Below are 8,772 nucleotides of genomic sequence, written 5' to 3'. Positions count from 1 at the left end.
CTTTTGGCGGGTGTTAGTTCTAGAAGGTCTTGTAGGTCTTCATAGAACCATTCAACTTCAGTTTCTTCAGCATTACTTGTTGGAGCATAGACTTGGATTACCATGATATTGAATGGTTTGGCCTTGGAAACAAACAGAGACCAGTTATTTTGGAGATTGCATCCAAGTACTGCATTTCAGACTCTTTTCTTGACTATGATGGCTACTCCATTTCTTCTAAGGGATTTTTGCCCACAGTAGTAGATATAATGGTCATCTGAGTTAAATTCACCCATTCCAGTCCATTTTAGCTCTCTGATTCCTAAATTGTCCATGTTCACTCTTGCTGTCTCCTGTTTGATCACTTGCAATTTGCCTTGATTCACAGCAACCTAACATTCCAGGTTCCAATACAATATTGCTCTTTACAGCATTAGACTTTACTTCCATCACCAGTCACATCCACAACTGGGTGTTGTTTTTGCTTTGGCTCTGTCTCTTCATTCTTTCTGGAGTTATTTCTCCACTAATCTCCAGTAGCATATTGAGCACCTACCGACCTGGGGAGTTCATTTTTCTGTGTCCTATCTTTTTTTGCTTTTTCATACTGCTGACTATATATACTTTTCATGGGGTTCGCATGGCAAGAATACTGAAGTGGTTTGCCATTCCCTTCTCCAGTGGACCACATTTTGTTAGAACTCTCCACCATGACCCATCCATCTTGGGTGGCCCTACATGGCATGGCTCATAGTTTCACAGAGTTAGACAAGGTGTCTTGCTGGGGCTCCTCCTTTGCCCTTGGACACGGGGTATCCCCTCAAAGTTGCTCCTGTACTGCATAGTTGCCACTCCAGTGCCATTACATAATAAACTTACTGACTTAATTAAGTTTAATTATAAACTTATTCAAGGAGCAACTAAAAATTATATATTATAGAACATTCTTTTAAACTGTTTCAGAGAGTCATCAGGGGATTTCTGGTTCAAGCCTAGTGTAATAATTTAAGTTTATAGGTGTGCACAGTCTCTTTCTCAGATTGGCATAGCTTTGAGAGACATCTGACTATTCTATAAATATGAAATTTATGTTTTGCACACTTCCCTCTAGATCCAGACAGGCATAAGAAGAATTTTTTTTTCCTCTCCTCCTTTCTTTCTTGCCTCGGGATTCCATGAACTGAAGTGCTGAGACGCTCTGGGACTGTTCTGGAAATAGAAGAAGCCTCTTGTCAAGTGAACTGTGCCTGTTCTGCTCCCTGGTCCTGTTTGTAGACCTGGAGCAGATGTGCAGGCAAATTCAATTTACCTTAATTCATCCCAGTTTAATTAGCAGCTGGGTTACTCCTGGCTCCAGGAAAGCCAGAGAGTGACAGTTTGTGTAACAGAGCATCTGTCCTCTAGAAACAACATTCCCCTCTGGAATGCTACTGGATCCATAGATAAATCTTACTATGTCGACACCAGAAGGGACAGACATCTCATACTAGTTAATTCTAGACAAAACCACTCTCTTCTGCTTAGAGAAAAACTTGTGTCTTATGTGAATACATGTCATATTATTGGAAATGGCAGAAGCCTTAAGACATAATTCTCTACCCAAAGTTGAGAATTAACTTCACTTTGGCAGATTCTCCATCATTTAGCAAAGTTGGGGGGAGCATAAGTTCTTATGGAAATAAATTTAAGATAGAGTGCAATGAATAAGATCAGATATAGATCTATTATACTATATTAAATATAGAAATATCATTTCTTAAGAAGCATCACTCTATTTCTCTTTTTTAATTTATTGTGGTAAAATGCATATAACACAGTCTCAGCCATTTTCAAGGATACAGTTCAGTGGTATCATATACATTCATAATGTGAAACCATCAACACAATCCATTTATGTAGCTTTTCTTCTTATAATATGCCCATTAAACAATAACTTCTTTTTCTGCTCAGTCTCTGGTAACCATGATTATGCCTTTTGCCTCTATGATTTTGATTACTTTAAGCACTTCATCTAAGTGGAATCATACAATATTTATCATATTATAACTGGTTTATTTCTATTAGAATAATGCCTTCAAGGTTTTGCCATGTTTCAGTGTGTGTCAGAGTTTTCTTCCTTTTTTAATGCTGAATAATACTCCATCATATGGCATAACACATTTGTCTATATATTCATTGGCCAATGGACACTTTGGCTGCTTCCATGTTTTAGCTATTGTGATTTCCGGGCTTACTTAAAAGGCATAAATGTAGCTAAACTTGTATCAGAGTAGCTAATATCAGAATCCATGCTGGTTTAAGGAAATAAGTTAGAATCACTGAGTAACCAGATGACAAAAATCATAAGAGACTTCAAGGGAAAAACACTCTAAGATTGTCAGTCAACAATATATAATCCTCAGTGATGATGCTAAAAATCTGTGCATGAATTTTTCATTTACTGTGTTCTAGATACTGTGACAGGTATGTGTGTGTGTATGTGTCTGTATTTGTATTTATCTCTATTGAATAGGTATCTATCTTTATTCAGATTTTTAGGAGAGTAGTTCAGAGATAAGTTATGATTAACTCCCAAATAGTGAAATAAAATCAGTCTGAATCATTTCCACACGCTACAGAAGTAAATTTTCACAATAGGTACATAACGTAAGGGCAAATGTCAACAAGTTAAGTTTGTCCTGTGCTTCCCTGGTGGCTCAGGTGGTTAAGAATCTGCCTGCAATGCAGGAGACCTGGGTTCAATCCCTGGGTTGGGAAGATCCCCTGGAGGAGGAAATGGCAACCCATTTCAGTATTCTTGCCTGGAAAATTCCATGGACAAAGGAGCCTGGCAAGGTACAGTCCGTGGAGTCGCAAAGAGTGGGACACAACTGAGCAACTAACTTTCACTTTCAAAGTGTGTACTAGAGAAGGGAGGAGCAATGCAAAGTAGCAAAGTGTACACATGAAGAGGAGTTGAGCAGGCTGGATGACGCTCACGTGTGCCGAGCTTCTAGGTTCCTTGTTTTAAAGTATTTATCACAGATAAATGTTATAATCCAGATGAGAACTAGCAGAAGATGTTTTTGCAACACTAGCAGCAATCTATGATCTTTGCAGTGTTATGAAGACCATAGAAGACCCTAGGTCCTGAAAAGCTAGAAACAGGAAAAAGAAGAATTTTATAAAAAAGAGAACCAACTTATTATCTATAACTAGTTTCAAAGCAAGTAGAAACGGAAGAATGAAAGGTCTAGAAAGCATAATTTGCTTTCTCAAAAAATTTATGAGAAATTTTGCTTAAATTTTATGAGAACTGCGAGGAAAGAAAACAATTGTTAGTCGCAGTGTAGTGTGATGGTTCAAAAATGGTGTCTGAAGTCTGACAGCTTTGGTTTGCATCTTGGTCTCCCCATTAACCAGCCTGTGACCTTGGGTAATATAAGTTTTTCTCACTGACTGGATGGACTTAGAGTTAGTTCTCTACCCCCGTCTAAGGTGCACAGTTTGATGCCCATGGTAACCTGTGTAACTGCTGGTGATTATGGAAGCAACCTATCCTATGCTCCCATCTCTGTCCCCAACAGTTTAGTTCTCCACAAGATTCAAATGGAGAGAAAAAAAAATCTTCTTTCCCTCAAAAAACATATGTGTGACAATTGTACCTGCTGTTATAATTATGAAATTTGAATAACTGAATAATAATAAGCTCTTAAGGACACACAAACACAGGCAGCACTAAAACTGACCTCACACTTGGATCATTTATCTTGCAATCCATAAATGGTTGAAATGTAACTATTGACATAAAGAACTTCTTTCTTCCATGTTGAGTGTTAGAAAAAAATTGATATATTTGAACCACAAAGGAGAAAAACTCTGATGAATTAGGTGTAAGAGGCATCTGTGATAAAGGTCTGAATCCAAATTCCCTTTAGGTCCCTTTCAAGTGCTTTTTCTACTGAAATTAGACATTACAGATAATTTTCTATGAGAGTATCATGTAATAAAAAAGACTGTATGGCTTCAAGTCAATGGGAACATACTGAAAGAAAAGACTATATGACCCTATCTGGAGAGATTGGCAAATAGAGGGATCATTTATTCATATAATAAGTTAAAATGAATTATCTATGTTATGTATCTTTTAACTGATGCTCAGCTTTAAATTAAATAAATTGATTTGATTTGGTCCCACAAATGGAACAAAAACAAATTTATGGCTACTAAAGGGGAAATGTGGGGTTGGGGAGGAAGGAATAAATCAGGAGCTGGGATGAACATATACACACTACCATATATATGATAATCAACAAAGATCTACTGTATAGTAAAGGGAAGTCTACTTAATATTCTGTAATAACCTATATGAGAAAAAAATCTGGAATAGAATGAATATACATACATGTATAACTGAATTTATTTTGAGGGGGCTCCAAAATCACTGCAGATAGTGACTGAAGCCATGAAATTAAAAGACGCTTACTCCGAGGAAGAAAAGCTATTACCAACCTAGACAGCATATTAAAAAGCAGAGACATTACTTTGCCAACAAAGGTCCGTCTACTCAAAGCTACGGTTTTTCCAGTGGTCATGTACAGATGTGAGAGTCAGACTATAAAGAAAGCTGAGAGCTGAAGAATTGATGTTTTTGAACTGTGGTGTTGGAGAAGACTCTTGAGAGTCCCTCTCTTGCAAGGAGATCAAACCAGTCAATCCTAAAGGAAACTACTCCTGAATATTCATTGGAAAGACTGATGATGAAGCTGAAACTTCAACACTTTGGCCACCTGATGAGAAGAATTGAATGATTGGAAAAGATTCTGAAGCTGGGAAAAACTGAAGGCAGGAGGAGAAGGGGACGACAAAAGATGAGATGGTTGGATGGCATCATTGACTCTATGGACATGAGTTTGAGCAAGCTCCAGAGTTGGTGATGGATAGGGAAGCCTGGCATGCTGTAGTCCATGGGGTCGCAGAGTCGGACACAACTGAGCAACTAAACTGAACTGATAACTGAATCACTTTGCTGTATAACTGAAAGTAAAACAACATTGTAAACCAACTATACTCCAGTTTTTTGTTTTTTTTTTTAAGATAGCAGTTAGTGGGTATTCTCAACCTATACTTTTCTATTTAATTTTGATCTTAAAATTAAAAAATTAAATCAAAAAAAGAAATTCAGCTTTACCTAATTTATCAGATTGTTGTGAGTACTTAATGAGATAATGCACATATTTCCCACAGAACAATTATCTAGTATATATCAATCACTAAATATCAGTTATTATAGTCATAGGGCTAATGGCTTTTGTAATAATGGTGATAAGGCAAGATACTTAAACATACACATGTAAGAAAGTTAAACTTGCCAGTTACAGATGAAAATAATTTCAACAGAATAGGTAACAGAAAGTTATGAATAGGCAGGCCACAGATTGCCTTAATGAGAAAATTTCAAATAATTATTTCTGCCCAATATTTGAATGGGCTTTCTCATAAGTAGTATGTGTTGTGCAACAGAAAACTCATTCGTGGACTAGATAACCCTATGAAAGTGATTTTTAAAAAGACAGTTTGGGAGCCCTGTGTAAAAATCCCCAAAGGGGTTGCTCCCTATCTGAGCATTCATCATTTCAATGAGTTCCTTTGGTTTCCTCTCATGACAGAGGTGATCCATCAGCCTTGGGGACCAAAGGCTCCTAAGCATATGCTTTTGCCCTTTATAAGCTCTTAAAGATACATAGACAAACACAGTAAAACTGACTCCACTTCACACTTGGATCATTTATCTTACAACACAAGATGCACTCATTTCCTGGGGTGGGGAGGATTAACTCCAGAGTTTCTAATACGGGAGCAATGACAAAATCGACAGTGGTTGTTAAAACCTTCCTAATCATAATGGGTTTGTATTGATAAAAGATCCAACATACCTGCTCAATATCTACCCGACAATATCAGATGTGCTTTGGGAAAAAAAAAATAAAGTAAGGAAAATGAATCATCTCCCCTCCAATCGAAAAGTACAGAGGACCATGGGATATTCTAGAATCCATATACAAATCTGAGTGAAACTTATTTAAAATTTCATCTGACCTTTTGTGCATGAGACTACCACTAGCCATTTGCTGATTTTTCTGCCCAAATTAGAAGGCCCCCAAAACAATTCCAATGCTATGGACAACACTTTTAGAATTTCAAAATGATTCAAAAATTTAGGCTTCAACTTATGCAGAGCATGACCTGCCATAACACAGAAAAAGTGGTTTGCAAATCTGTAGAGGAATTTCAGGTTTCATGTACACTGCCTAACTATTTGAAGGCAGGGCTGCATTCATCAGTGCATCTGAAATTAAGAAATCTCAGTGTTGATTCCAATGACTGTTTCCTTCACACAACATTTCTCTCTGAAAAAGAGGGAAATGTTGTCAATAAATAATGTGAAATGCTATACATTTTTATACTTTGCTACTACTCTGCTATATGTTGAGTGGAACTTATCAGCATGAAAATTTTATAACTAGAACTCTGTTACATTTGAGTATTCTGAAACAGATCTATCTTTCCAAATTTTAATAAGCATTTATAGAACACCTGTGATATGCCAAGTACTGTGTATTGAATGGTGAACAAATCAGAAAATTCCCATTCTCTAGAATCTTGATCTGACAGAAATGACAGATATTAACTAAAAATTTAATTACTTTTTCTTTTTAAACTACGTAATTGTTAGTTTTAGGAAGGTACTAATAAGTACCATCATGTTCACATTTGTAGCAAAGGACCTGGTTCCTGCTGTATATTGATACAAAGTAACTATTTGATAAATATATGAAAAATATTTCTGGGAATACATAGTAGGGAGTGATGTTGATCATCTCTAATAGTCTAATTTCCTAAAATATTCATTATTTAACTAAAACTTTTAGCATACATCAAGTTGTTAAGGAACTTGAAAGAAATGTACCATGTATTTCTCCTTGCCAACTACTCCAACCTCTGGATATTCAGCCAGACCATTTCTTCTTCACTCTTTCCACTAGGCCATTCTGACACTGTTTCTCCTGTTAATGTGGGACCTTGGAAAAGCATATAAAATCCTTCCCCATTGCAGCCTCCAGCATCCATCCAGAAAAAGAGCATTTCCTCTTCTTGGTGACCACCCCACGTGCATTATGTCACTCTATTAAGATATTCCTGGGTCACGTGTTCTGTTGACAGCACAGACATCTCTAATGTCACCTGTGCTTTCCCAGGCTTTTCTCTCATGAGTACTCCCCCCTCTGCTACCATTTCCACCTCCAGCTCTACAGAGAATTAAATGCAATGCATTTATAATATGTAGAAAGGTGTTAAATAACATGTGGAAAAGATGCATAGAGAGAAGTCATAGAGATAATAACCAGCCAAAACTTGCCTTAATACCATTAAACTTTAATGAGCACAAATAATTATTTCACACTATTATAACACTTGTGTTACTATGGTTTACATAGGTGTAAAAGTCATGTTCCTAGACTATCATAGTAAAGGGGTGCTACATTGGATGGACAATTTTATTTAGGCTGAGTGGGTTTTCTTTGAAAAATAATTGTTGATAAAGTCTCAATTATTCATTCACGAAATATTTATTGGACTCACATGTGCCAATGTGCTTGGGACAAATTCAGCACAAGTAACACAAAGAATTTTGATAGAAAGAATAATTTCCATGATGACTACTATACTCTATCAGAAGTTCTATAAATGAGTAAGTGGAGGGAGCTATGGAAATACATACATGTAAGGGCTATTAAACAAATATCAGGGGTTGAGGAAAGTTTTTCTGGACAAAGGAAAGTCTAAGCTAAGCCATATAGGATAATTTGGAATTGGCTAATTATTCATTTATCCTGTGAATATAATAATATATTGAGAACTTTGACAAATACGCAATATAATATTCCAAGCATACTAAGAGTAGAAGAGAGTGGAGGAAAAGATAATGCCATTGCATGAAGAAAGAAGAAAAATTAATGAATATTTAAAGGTTCATAAAGCTTGTGAATGGAGGAATCATTCATTGATATAAGTAATAGAAGAAACAAGTTTGATGTGGATAGTTTTGTCTTGGACTTGAGGAAGGGCAAATGAAACCACCCTTATGGCAGAAAGCAAAGAACTAAAGAACCTCTTGATGAAGGTGAAAGAGCAGAGTGAAAAAGCTGGTATAAAACTCAACATTCAAAAAACTAAGATTTGGTCCCATCGCTTCATGGCAAATAGGTGGGGAAACAATGGAAACAGTGAGAGATTATTTGGGGGAGGGGGCTCCAAAATCACTGCAGATAGTGACTGAAGCCATGAAATTAAAAGACACTTGCTCCTTGGAAGAAAAGCTATGACCAACCTAGACAGTATATTAAAAAGCAGAGACATTACTTTGCCAACAAAGGTCTGTCTAGTCAAAGCTATGATTTTTCCGGTAGTCATGTATGATTGTGAGAGTTGGACTATAAAGAAAGCTGAGAGCTGAAGAATTGATGCTTTTGAACCGTGGTGTTGGAGAAGACTCTTGAGAGTCTCTTGAACTGCAAGGAGATCAATCCAGTCAATCCTCAAGGAAATCCTGAATATTCATTGGAAGGACTGATGCTGAAGCTGAAACTCCAATACTTTGGCCACCTGAGGTGAAGAACTGACCTATTGGAACATATTCTGATGCTGGGAAAAATTTAAGGCAGGAGAAGGGAATGATAAAGGATGAGATGGCTGGATGGCATCACTGACTCAATTGGCATGAGTCTGAGCAGCTTCAGGAGTTGTTGATGG

This window comes from Bos taurus, chromosome 18 (assembly GCF_002263795.3).
Source record: "Bos taurus isolate L1 Dominette 01449 registration number 42190680 breed Hereford chromosome 18, ARS-UCD2.0, whole genome shotgun sequence".
Lineage (NCBI taxonomy): Eukaryota > Metazoa > Chordata > Mammalia > Artiodactyla > Bovidae > Bos > Bos taurus.
Note: the sequence above shows the minus strand (reverse complement) of the source record.